The sequence below is a fragment of the Halichoerus grypus genome, chromosome 2 (genome assembly GCF_964656455.1).
Source record: "Halichoerus grypus chromosome 2, mHalGry1.hap1.1, whole genome shotgun sequence".
In the NCBI taxonomy this organism is placed as follows: Eukaryota; Metazoa; Chordata; class Mammalia; order Carnivora; family Phocidae; genus Halichoerus; species Halichoerus grypus.
Window position 1 is genome coordinate 165,885,200 of NC_135713.1, and position 12,958 is coordinate 165,898,157.

Here is a 12,958-nt window from a genome sequence, read left to right on the forward strand (position 1 = left end):
GTAGCCAAGAAACAGACTGACCCAAGAATATAAACAACAGCCACCAGTTCTTAACGTTTCTATGTCCAAACACTGTCTTATTCATTTTTATGTTCATTGCTCCTCTGACTCCCACAATGACCCTGTAAAAAAGGTACTATTATGTTTTCATTTTCTAGACAAAGAAAACGAGGCTCAGGGCGCCTGGGTGGCTCAGTCGGTTAAGCATCTGCTTCGGCTCAGGTCATGATCCCGGAGTTCTGGGATCGAGTCCTGCGTTGGGCTCCTTGCTCAGTGGGGAGCCTGCTTCTCCCTCTCCCTCTGTGCCCTCTTTCTCTCTCTCTGAAATAAATACAATCTTTAAAAAAAAAAAACCCACAAAATATCTATTTAAAAAAAAAAAAGAAAGAAAGAAACAAGACTCAGAAAACTCACGTGATTTTCCTAAGCTCCGTAACTAAATCAAGTGGTTCAGCTAGGAGTTAAACCTAGGTATGTCTGAATTACATGCCGAAGGGTGACTTGTGGAAGAGTTCTACCATCACCAGCCTCTCCCTACTTTCCATTATATGCCCAAAGCCACCCTAAATAAATACACAGTCTAAGGAAACACAATTTGTTAATGCTGCAAATGCAATTTCAACACAAGACCTCCTTCCAACCAGATTGCTGCACCCTTGAGCTGCCCCAGTCTTATTCCAAAGGCGGGCTGGGAAGCGTCAACGGGTCTGAGACACAAGTGTAGACGTGATCTTGCACCGTCCTTTCTCCAACTTTGGACTGTGGACAAGTGACACGGAGAATCAGGAACTGGTTGTGGTGGCTGGTGGCGCCGTGGTGGCAGAAATATCCACTTGCAGGGGCTACGGTTTTAGCAGTGAGGCAGTGTCCAGGGCCTCTGGGGAGCACGATCCAACCTGTGGCATTCAGTGGTTCCACAGTTGTAGCCACAGGATCTTCCCGGACTGATTTATAGTAATATTTAGGCTGTGGTCCTGGTTACTGCTGGAACACCCCTCATTCTGACGATTCTCAGAGCCTATTTCTCCATCAGTCCCAGCAAGATCGCTTTAGGAAATTTTCTTTCATGCTTAAATCACCTAGAGTTAGTTTCTGCTGCTTGCAACTAAGAACACTGACTGAACAATGCTTAAATTTGCATTTTCATTGCCACTATCCCAGGGCACCATATTTCCAAAAGATTTTAAAAAGAACTAGTAGCTCAGGCCTCCTCGCCACCGTCACTCGTCACTCACTAACGCCAGGGCCGCCTCGAGCTTGCCAAGCCCAGCCCAAGGAGAAGGGGGGTAATTAAGGAGGTCTTTGTACCATGGCTGGTACAAAGCAGACTGCCTGCAAATGGACCTGCGGTAAAGCACAGAGGAAGCCAGTGGCTACAAAAGCCGCTCGCAAGAGTGCGCCCTCTACTGGACGGGTGAAGAAACCTCATCGTTACAGGCCTGGTCCCATGGCACTCTGAAATTAGACGTTATTAGAAGTCCATCAAACCACAGACCTGTACCCCTGAAATAAATAATACATTATATGTTAATTAAAAAAAATAAGTCCACTGAACTTCTGATCCACAAACTTCCTTTCCAGAGTCTGGTGTGAGAAATTGCTCAGGACTTCAAAACAGATCTGCACTTCCAGATTGTAGCTATTGGTGCTTTGCAGGAGGCAAGCGAGGTCTATCTGATGGGCCTCTTTGGAGACACCAGCCTGTGTGCTATCCATGCCAAACATATAACAATTATGCCAAAAGACATCCAGCTAGCACCTGGCCTATGTGGAGAACGTGCTTAAGAATCCACTCTGATGGGGGGCAACCAGGTGGCTCAGTCAGTTAAGCGTCTTACTCTTGATTTCAGCTCAGATCATGATTTCAGGGTCGTGGGATCAAGCCCCACGTCGGGCTCTGCTCTCAGCACAGAGCCCGCTTGTCCCTCTCCCTCTGCTCCTCCCCCCACTTGTGCTCCCTCTCTCTCAAACAAATAAATAAAATCTTAAAAAAAAAAAAGAATCTACTATGATGGGGGCGCCTGGGTGGCTCAGTCAATTAAGCTTCCTACTCTTGGCTTCAGCTGGGGTCATGATCTCACGCGTTGTGGGATAGAGCCCGGTGTGAGGCTCCAGTTGCTTGTTGGGGAGTCTGCTTGAAGCTTCTCTCCCTCTGCCCCTCCCTGCATGCTCTCTCTCTCTCTCTCAAATAAATAAATAAATAAATCTAAAAAAAAAAAAAGAATCCACTATGATGGAAAACATTTCATTCTTTTTAAAAAAAAAATTCTCTTCTTCCTGTTATTGGTAATTCTGAATGTTAGATATTTTTTTCCCATGGGATTAAAAGGCACCTAAGTATATGACTGCAAGTGGAAAAGTAGGGAGCAGAAATCAGGTATTGGCAGTTTTTCCATTTGTGTGTGTGTGTGTGTGTGTGAATTTTTAATAGAAAGGCAGGGACATAAAGCATTAACGCAAGTCAGAATGTTTCAGTGAACATGTTTCAGCAGTTCAACTTTATAACAATTACAAATAAACCTGTTAAGCAGTGGCTGGGTGGCTCAGTCGGTTGAATGTTTGCCTTCTGCTCGGGTTGTGGTCCCGGGGTCCTGGGATTGAGCCCTGGTTCAGTCTCCTTGCTCAGTGGGGAGCCTGCTTCTCCCTCTCTCTCCACCCCTCCCCCTTGCTCATGCTCTCTCTCTCTCTAAAAATAAATAAATAAAATCTTAAAAAAAAAAACCACACAAATAAACCTGTTAAATTTTTCTGGACAATGCCAGTATTTGGATTTTGGATTTTTTTAAAAAACAAGTAAATTTCTTTTTTTAAAAAGATTTTATTTATTTATTTGACAGAGAGGAGAGAGTGAGAGTATAAGCCGGGGGAGCAGCAGAGGGATAGGAAGAAGTAGCTCCCCACTGAGCAGGAAGCCTGACACAGGGCTGGATCCCAGGACCCTGAGATCATGACCTGAGCCAAAGGCAGACACTTAACCAACTGAACCACCCAGGCACCCAAAACAAGTAAATTTCTTCTTTTTATTTTTATTAACATATAATGTATTATTTGTTTCAGGGGTGCAGGTCTGTGATTCATCAGTCTTACACAATTCACAGCGCTCACCATAGCACATACTCTCCCCAATGTCTATCACCCAGACACCCCATCCCTCCCACGCCCCTCCACTCCAACAACCCTCAGTTTGTTTCCTGAGATTAAGAGTCTCTTATGGTTTGTCTCCCTCTCTGGTTTCACCTTGTTTCATTTTTCCCTCCCTTCCCCTATGATCCTCTGCCTTGTTTCTCAAATTCCACATATCAGTGAGATCATATGATAATTGTCTTTCTCTGATTGACTTATTTCGCTTAGCATAATAAACAAGTACATTTCTTATTGACAGCAACTAACTGGTGTTTATAGCATTTTTATAAGTAGTAGATTACATCCATTCACTATACTTTTCTAACTGACTTGTCCTACGTGCAAGTACATGTTTTTAACATTGTCTGTCTTCTGTGCTATTCCTGTAAGTTTGCTATTAAAATATATTAAACTATATAAAAAAAAGAACTAGCAGCTCAAAAGTAGTTCATTAAAATATGAATACAACACCCATCTACTATTATGCTTAATGGTAAAAGACTGAAAACTTTTCCTTAAAAACAGGAATAAGCCAAGGATGTCTGCTTTCACCACTTCTATTCAACATTATACTGGATGTTCCATTTGGGGCAATTAGACAAGAAAAAACAAATAAAAGGTATTCAGATAGGAAAGGAAGAAGTAAAACTATATTTTTAGGTGATTTAATTTGATCTTATATACACAATATCCTTAATGGAGACTAATAACTATTAGAACTAATAAACAAGTTCAGCAAGGTTGTAGGACACATGATCAGCATGGAAAAGTCAACTGCATTTCTATACACTAGTAATGAACAACTTGAAAATGAAATTAAGAAAACAATTTCAGGGGCACCTGGGTGGCTCGGTCAGTTAAGCTGCTGCCTTCAGCTCAGGTCGTGATCTCGGGGTCCCGGGATCGAGCCCTACATCGGGCTCCCTGTTCAGCAGGGAGTCTGCTTGTCCCTCCCCCTCTGCCTACTCATCCTCTGTCTCTCTCTCTCTTTCTCTCTCTTTTTCATGCTCTCTCTCAAATAAATAAAATCTTTAAAAAAAAAGAAAAAACAATTTCACTTACAATGGCATCAAAAAAGTTAAAATACTTAGGAATCAATTTAACAAAATGACTGTAAGACTTGTACACCAAAAACTACAAAACATTATTGAAAGACATTAAAGCATATCTAAATAACTGGAAAAACATCCCATGCTTATGAATCAAAAGACTTGATTTTGTTAAGATGATGACACTCTAAATTGTTACACAGATTCAGTGAAATTCCTATCAAAATACCAGTGTTCTCTTCTGCAGAAATTGATAAGTTGATCCTAATGTTCATATGAAAATGAAAGGGAGTTGGAATAGACAAAACCATCTTGAAAAAGAAGAACAAAGTTGAAGGACTCAGACTTCCTAATTTCAAAACCTAGTAAAAAGTAATCAAAACGGGCTCCTGGGTGGCTCAGTCGGTTGAGTATCTGCCTTCGGCTGGGGTCATGATCTAGGGTCATGATCTGGGGTCGTGATCCCAGGGTCCTGGCATTGAGCCCCGCATGGGGCCTTCTGCTCAGTGGGAAGTCTGCTTCTCCCTCTCCTTCTGCCCCTCCCCCAGCTTGTGCTCACTCTCTCTTATTCTCTCCACCTTTTTAAAAAAAGATTTTATTTATTCATTTGTCAGAGGGAGTACAAGCAGGGGGAGCGGCAGGCCGAGGGAGAAGCAGGCTCCCCGCTGAGCAAGGAGCCCGACACGGGACTCTATCCCAGGACCCCAGGATCATGACCTGAGCCAAAGGCAGACACTTAACTGACCCACGCGTCCCAATAAATAAAATCTTTAAAAAAAAAAAAGTAATCAAAACAGTGTGGTAATAACATAAGTATAGACACATATAGATCAATGGAATGGAATTGAGTATTCAGAAATAAACCTTCCTGTTTTGGGTCAATTGATTTTTGGCAAGGGTATCAAGATCATTCAATGAAGAAAAATTAGTCTTTTCAACAAATGCTGCCCAGGCAACTAGATATCCATACACAAACGAATGAATGTGGACTCCTATCTCATACCATATGTAAAAAATTAACTCAGAATGGATCTTCGACCTAAATGTTAGAGCTAAAACTATAAAACTCTTAGAGGAAAACATAGGAGTGAATTTTTGTGATCTTGGATTAGACAATGTTGTCTTAGATATGACATCAGAAACATAAGTGACAGAAAAAAATTGGTAAATTATACTTCTTCAAAATTAAAAACATTTGTGCTTCAAAGGACACTATCAAGGAAGTAGAAGGACAACCCACAGAATGGGAGAAACTAGGTGCAAACCAGATGCCTGATAAGGGATTTGTATTTAGAATATATAAAGAATCTTATAACTCAACAATAAGAAGAAAAATAACTCAATTGAAAATGGGCAAGGGGTGCCTGGGTGATTCAGTCAGTTGAGTGTCTGACTCTTGGTTTCGGCTCAGGTCATGATCACAGAGTCGTGGGATCGAGCCCCACGCCCCATGTTGGGCTCTGAGCTCAGCAGGAGCAGGGAGTCTGCTTGAAGATTCTCTCCCTCGGCCCCCCCCCCATGTCCTCTCTCTCTCTCTCTTTCTCTCTCAAATAAAAAAATCTTAAAAAAAACAAAAATGGGCAAAAGATTTGAGCAGACATTTTTCCAAAGACGATGTACGAATGTCCGATAAGCACATGAAAAGATGTTCAATATTATTACTCACAAGGGAAATGCAAATGAAAACCACAATGAGATTGCTAAAGGGCATGGAGTGTCTTTTGAGGATGATGAAAGTGTTCCAAAACAGATTGTGGTGATGATTGCACAACTGTGAATGTATGAAAAACCACTGGATGGTACGCTTTAAAAAAAAAATCTTATTTTTAAGTAATCTCTACATCCAATGTGGGGCTTCAACCTACCACCCTGAGATCAAGAGTCACATGCTCCACCGGCTGAGCCAGCCCGGTGCCCCTGGGCCCACTCTTTAAGTGGATGAATTGTATGGAGGTGAATTATATCTCAATAAAGCTGTTAATCAAAAAATTCACAATGAGCTGCCACTTTAAGCTTATTAGGATGGCTAAAATAGAAAAGACAGACAATAACAAATGATGATGAATATGCAGAAAAATTGCAACCCTCATACATTGCTAGGGGGATTGTAAAATGGTGCAGCCAGTTTAGAAATTTCTCAAAACGTTAGACATAGAGTTACCATAAGACCCAGCAGCTCCTCTCTTCTGTATATACACGAGAGAAACAAAAACACACGTCCGCACAAAAACCTGTACATGCATGTCCGTAGCAGTGTTATTCGTGATAGCTGAAAGAGGAAACAATCTAATTGTCCATGAACTGATGAAGAAATAAGCAAAATGTGTCATATCTATATAATGGAAAAATATTTGGCCATAAAAAGGAATGAAGTCATGATAGATGCCACAGCATGGAGGAATCTTGAAAACAACATGCTAAGTGAAAGAAGTCAGACATAAAAAACCACATGTTGTGTGATTACTTTTATTGGAAATGTCCAGAATAAGCAAACCTGTGGAGACAGAAAGCAGATTAGTGGTTTTCAGGGTCTGGAGGGAAGGGGGGAATAGGGAGTGACTACTAATGGGGGGAGAGGGTTTATTTTTGGGGTGATGAAAATGTTCTAAAATTTGATAACAGTGATGGTTGCACAACTCTACGAATATTCTGAAAGCCACTGAGTTGCACACTTTCAAAGGGCAAATTTTATGTGAATTATATCTCAGTCAACCTGTTATTAAAGCTTTTTTAAAAAATCACGAATAGGGGTGCCTGGGTGGCTCAGTCGATTAAGCGTCCAACTCTTGATTTCGACTCAGGTCATGATCTCACCATTGTGAGGTCGAGCCCCATGTCAGGCTCCATGCGTGGAGACGGCTTAAGATTCTCTCTCTCCCTCTCCCCCTCCCCCTCCCCCTCCCTCTCTAAAAATAAAAATAAAATAAATAAAATAAAAATCACGAATACAGTAACGTGAATACCACAAATCAAAATAGCATTATAAAGTTAGTGAATAGGACTCTAGTGAAAATATAGAGCATGACTCTGTGTGTTATAGGATAGACATCTGAAAATGTAATTATTTTGCACAAGTAGGCAAAAAATAATAGTGCAAATAGTAAAAGGGATAGTGGGTATCTGAAAATTAGATATTCCTGGGCTAGCAATTTATTCATCTCTATTCCTCAGTTTATTGATTATTATGAACTTGTTCAGATATGAACATAAAGCCACCCAGGACTTTTTATTGTCTTTTTCAAACAAAAGATGGTGACCTCTCAATAAAGAAATAAAATTTTTTCTAGAATAAGAACAAATAATGCTTTCCAAATTGATGAATTTTGTTTCTAAAGGCAGACAGAAAATATCATAACTATAGCAACATTATTGAAATCTACACTTCCGCAGTAAAACAAGGCTATAAATCATTCTATTGCCAAAAAGGTCTAAATCCAATTAAGGAGCTAATGACACATTTTATGCTTGAAGGGAAAGCAAACAAAAGTTGTTTATCTAGTGATGTTCTAGGCTGTTGCAAAAATTCAACAGCATACAATGTAAAAAAGCAATTACTATGTGTGCGCATCCTAAAAGATATTTCCCTTCACGTAGGAAGGAAAAGGCTGATGTTCTATGTACAAAACAGCCCTTGGCATATGTGTGCTAAATATAGGAGGGAAAAATGCTCCATGACATTTTATTCTATTCATCGCTACAGATTCATGCTACGGGAGAAGAGAGTTTTCATCTATAATAATTATTTTGTGAAAAAATAGATGTTGGAGTCGATACTGATGGAAACCTGGCCATATGCTTAGCAAAGAAGAGCGTTATTCTAGGAATAAAAGGTTGCACCGGAATGCCAATCCACACAATGCTTCACTCACAGAGAACAAAGCAAACAACAGGTGCCCTGACCTTGACTCAGGGATGAAGGAAGGAGAGGAGATTGCAAATATGCAATGCGACCAGTGAGTGAATGCCTTTTCAGCATGTTGTGAGAAGAAACGGGACTCTGCTTCTCTAAGCAGAGGCATGTCGTCTGCTGCGGAAAGGCGCTCCCACACATTTTTTTAAATAAAGAAAGTGATTTATAGTATTTCTTCGTGACACTCACACTGCTTGCAGAGATATTTCTCTAATTTCAAGGGGATTATCTCAGCTCTGTGATCACATTCTTGCATGGCCTGAACCTGGCGCTTCAAGGCTGAGATAGCAACAGGTTTTAAAAGTTGAGAATGGGAATAAATTCACAGAATTTCTAAGATTTAAACAACCTATATTCATTATTTACTGCTGCCTAAATAATTACCCCAAGACTCCACAGTTTGCAACAATAGACATGCTCTCACAGTTTCTGCGAGGCAAGAATCTGGGTGCAGCTTAGCTGGGTGACTCTGGTTCAGGGTTCCTCACAAAATTGTGGTCAAGCTACTGGTGGGAGCTACAGTCATCTCAAGGCTTGACTGGAGAAGGATCCATTTCCAAGCTTACTCAGGTGGCTGTTGGCAGGCCTCAGATCATCCCTGGCTGTCGGCTGGAGACAGCAGTTCATTGCCATGTGGACCTCCCCAAGGGCATCGCACAAGGGCAACTGGATTCCCTCAGTGAGTGCTCAAACAGAGAGCAAGACAGAAGCCAGAGTCTTTTTGTAACCTATTCTCAGCAGTGACATCCCACAGCTTCTGCCATATTCTCTTTGTTAGAAATGAGGCAGTGAGTCCTGCCCACACACAAGGAGAAGCGACTACACACAGGTATGGATAACAGGAAGGAGGGATCATTGAGGTCCTCTCAGAGACTGCCTGCCACAGTATCCATATACTTCCATGGGTGTGGCTTTCCCTGGATCAGGGGTGCCCCATGATTGACATGACTGACCAGGTCTTGGTCAGTGAAGCTCTCTACTCCTCCATCTGGCATGGCCTGAATTCTCAGTGCTCTGTGATCCAGGAGGCATACCTTGACCAACCATGTTAGTCATTGAAGATAGGTGCAAGGTCTAAATCAAACCCTAATTTGGAGTCCAATGCCCTTGGGTACATATCTATTAGAGATGTTTCCCCCTGCTTCCTTCAGTTGTGTGTCGGGACAGGTCTAAGCCTATTGCTCTTCTTTCCCGTGGCAGGGACAAAGGTTATCTTTAGATAGCATGCCTTCTTAGCCAGGATACATTGGGATACTAATTATCCCAATCCCTCAAATGGAGTTGGTCTGACCTGACCTGAGAGGTCAGTGGAGTGGGTGTGACCTGAGAGGATGTTTCATCTTTGTCCTTGGGAGTTGGCTCTCCAACATGTGTAATGTTTGTTTAGGCCAGTCAACCCCAAATAAGCAGATCTCTTATTGATCTGCTCCATCAAGGATTAGAGACAACTGGTTGTCCTTCAATCTCCATTTTCCTTTGTACTTAGTAACAAAATCCCAGATTATTAGCTGGGCACATGACCGCCTGGAGTGAAAACAACAATGATCGGTCTTCTTGCAGTGAGATGTGGTCACGTGACCAGGCTCTGGCCAATGACATATAAGCAGTAGTTGGTATGAGCAATATAAGTAGTTGGTGTGAGCTATTTCCAGGCAATAGCCTTAAGAAAGCAAAGCCCCGCTTTGCCTTTCTTCCTTTGTGTTGGCTATAATGTGGACGCCATGACTAGAACTCTAGCAGCCCTGTTGAGATAACCTCGGGATTAGAAGCCAAACAGGCTAAAGCAATATGCAAGAAGGATACCATGGCATACCTTACCAATCCTGGGATGACTATCTCTGGACTTCTTAAAATATGAAAGAGAAATAGATTTGCATTTTTAAGTCATTTCTAGATTTTTCTGTTACTCCTAACTGATTCTAGTCCTGATGATGTGGCTTTGTTCAAGTCCAGACCCTCAGTGTATACAACTCAAATCTAGTCTTGCCATGACCTGCGCTCCCCCACTACTTCCTATGATATTCTTCTAGTAGGTAGGTATTGTCTCTAAATATAGGGCAAAGAGTTCAAGCAAACATTGCCAGGTTCCCCCTGGCAACCCCACAATCTGCAGAGAGGGGGACGTTCCTGCTGAACTGTAGGGATGAGGCTAGGTTAGGGCAGGGGCTGGTCCTTGGGGTTCTCTTTAGATAGCAGGACCAGCAGGTGCCTGTGGGGCTCAGAACTGAGCTCTCCTGCCATCTGTCCTGGGTGTTGCCCAAGCGCAGGTTCCAGATGTGTAGGTCAAGCCCTTGTCTAACTCAGCTATGCAGAGCCAGCAGGTACCTTTAAGAACAAGGAGTGGGACTTACCAGGGACAAGGAAGTACATATAAAAGACAAGTGAAGCTGTATTCTGGAAGAAGGCAGGGACTGGGCACAAAAGTCCGTATCAAGCACCAACGTGGACAGTGTTTGCGTTGTGTGTGTAATGTCAGCCAGAGGGCCCTGGGAAACAAAGGCCACGTCTGTTTTCCTTTCATGGCCTCTGCTTCTCGGTGTCAATTACTTTCTCTAATGGAACCCACACCCAGGCTTATGCCAGGGCTATGCTCAGCTCCCACTCTCTTTCTCACCGCATGCCAAGGAAATAACTTGGCTCCAGGCACACATGGGGGGGGCATTTCTGGGGTATTTTGTGCTGATGATAGACCCCAGAGTATCTACCAGTTTCTTGGGTCCATCACCTCCCTAATGTAAAATGCAAGTCCTGTTTTATAGGAAGGGCAGGAATTCACCTTAGGCAATAGGAGAATTTCAGCAAACCTGCTATCAGAATTCTGGACTGTGCATATTTTTTAATGCTTCTGAACTACACTTACCTTTAGCTTCATAAACTTCACTCCAGTATCTTCAGACCGTTCTCTGTTGGTAGACGCTGGCCCAAGAATACCTCTAGCTCAAAATCCATTACCCAGTGCCTATTATTTTTTAAATATATTTTCCAAAATGAGGCAGAGGGACACTCACTGGCCCAGAAGTGGTCAGCGGGATGGAAAAGCTGTGCGTCCTCAAGTCAGACAGACCCGCCGTGAAACCAGGACCCTCACGCTGGAGTCCAAAGGTAGTATTTATAGTTGTGGAATAAGAAATAAAGGAGTATGTGCATGACTTGGAGTTACAAAGGTTACTAGCTGAGGAAGTAAACATATTGATAAAGACTTAATGGGAAGCAGTGGGGGAGGTGAAAGGGAAATGTTTTTAGCACACCAGATCCTTATCTTACATAGCAGGAAACCAACTGTTACATCAAATGATGGTATTTTTTCAACAAATTTTTATGATGTCCTAAAGCAATGAGGATACAGACATAAAACAAACTAAACAAAGTCACTACACTCATTCTACTTATAAGCCTATTGGTTAAAGATAGAGATATTAAGAAGGAACAGTAGAAGTCTAAAAAGAGTTGCCTTGGGGCACCTGGGTGGCTCAGTCAGTTGGTTAAGTGTGTCTGCCTTCAGCTCAGGTCATGATCCCGGGGTCCTGGGATGGAGCCCCATGTCACGCACCCCGCTCAGCGGGGAGTCTGCTTCTCCCTCTCCCTTTGCCCCTCCCCACTTTGTTCTCTCTCATTCACTCACTCTCTCTCTCAAATAAATAAATAAAATCTTTAAAAAAAAAACAAAACAAAAAGCGTTGCCTTGGGGAGCAGATTTAGGAGAGGCTGTGCGTGGAGAGAAATAAGACAAGGGATTGATTTTCCTGCAAGTTCTGCCATATTATGTATATATTAGATATGTTAAGTTACTACTAAAAAATTATACTACCTATTAGCTATATATCCTTGAATACATGACTTAAATTCCCTGGGCCTCCATTCTTTTGTCTGGAAATTGGGGATAATAATGATCTCCTCAAAGACTATTTGTTACAGGAATATCTGCCTAAAGTAGACACGAAGATGTCAGTCCCCTCCTTATGTCTCCCATATAATATTTTGCAGTTCAAGACTTTCAGGCTGGGAAGTGACATAACGTTCCTGGGTTCTGTCCATCTGACACAAAGATGCTCATCTCCAATTTCTCCGAGGGCTAGGGGAACAGGATGTGCATTGGTGAGAACCTGCATCTTGAAAGAACACTGACCAAATATTAACATGATTTCCACTTGGACAATACCATGCAAGTTGCTGATACGGTCTGTACTTCTCACTTGCGGACAGCTCAGGTGATTTGCTGTCCTGACTATATTATGGCCTCAGAAGCTTTCACAATTGGCTCCTTAATCCCTGAGGTAATGAAGCCTTCACGATATAAGGGAGAGAACAACTGTGAATTCAAGAGAGAGAGAGAGAGAGAGATCACTGTCTGGGATCAGGATCTAAGTAGTAGAAAAACACTAAAAATGTCAACACAGAACCAGGAAGATTGCTGACATCCCAGCTGGCTACAAAGGGGAAGTGTACAAATGTGATCCTTTGTGTGTTTACCCATACACAAATACACATGCACAGGGTGGCACGCTTTCAGGTTCTGTGGTCTGTCAGTGGGGGGGGGGGGGGGGGCAGTGAGGGATGGTTTTAAGGGTAAAGTAACGGCAGTGATGTGCTGGGAAATATCTAACAACCAGTCCCGGCGGGCAGAGCCCTGAGTTGTAGCAGTTGCCAATTTCAGTGGTGTAAATACTCCCAGCGTGGCTGATTTCAAGCTACCGGGTTGCAGTAGCTGAATGCAGAATGGAGAAGAAATGCGCAGAGTCAGCTCCTACCCGCGGGTACCAGTCAGTTCCAACATATTGCGGGCTGCAGGTTTCCAGCACTGTTCTCTTTCAGAAAAAACTCCCAGCTCCTTACACTCACCTGCTTCTAAAGTTGTGGATCTTGATTTAGTTTGGAT

General features: G+C 42.5%; 1 pseudogene; it reads left to right on the plus strand.

Annotated features, from left to right (window-relative positions):
* The first annotated feature begins 1,272 nt into the window (after positions 1 to 1,272).
* LOC118523486 (histone H3.3A-like) lies at positions 1,273 to 1,785 on the plus strand (annotated as a pseudogene).
* Positions 1,786 to 12,958: the final 11,173 nt, after the last annotated feature.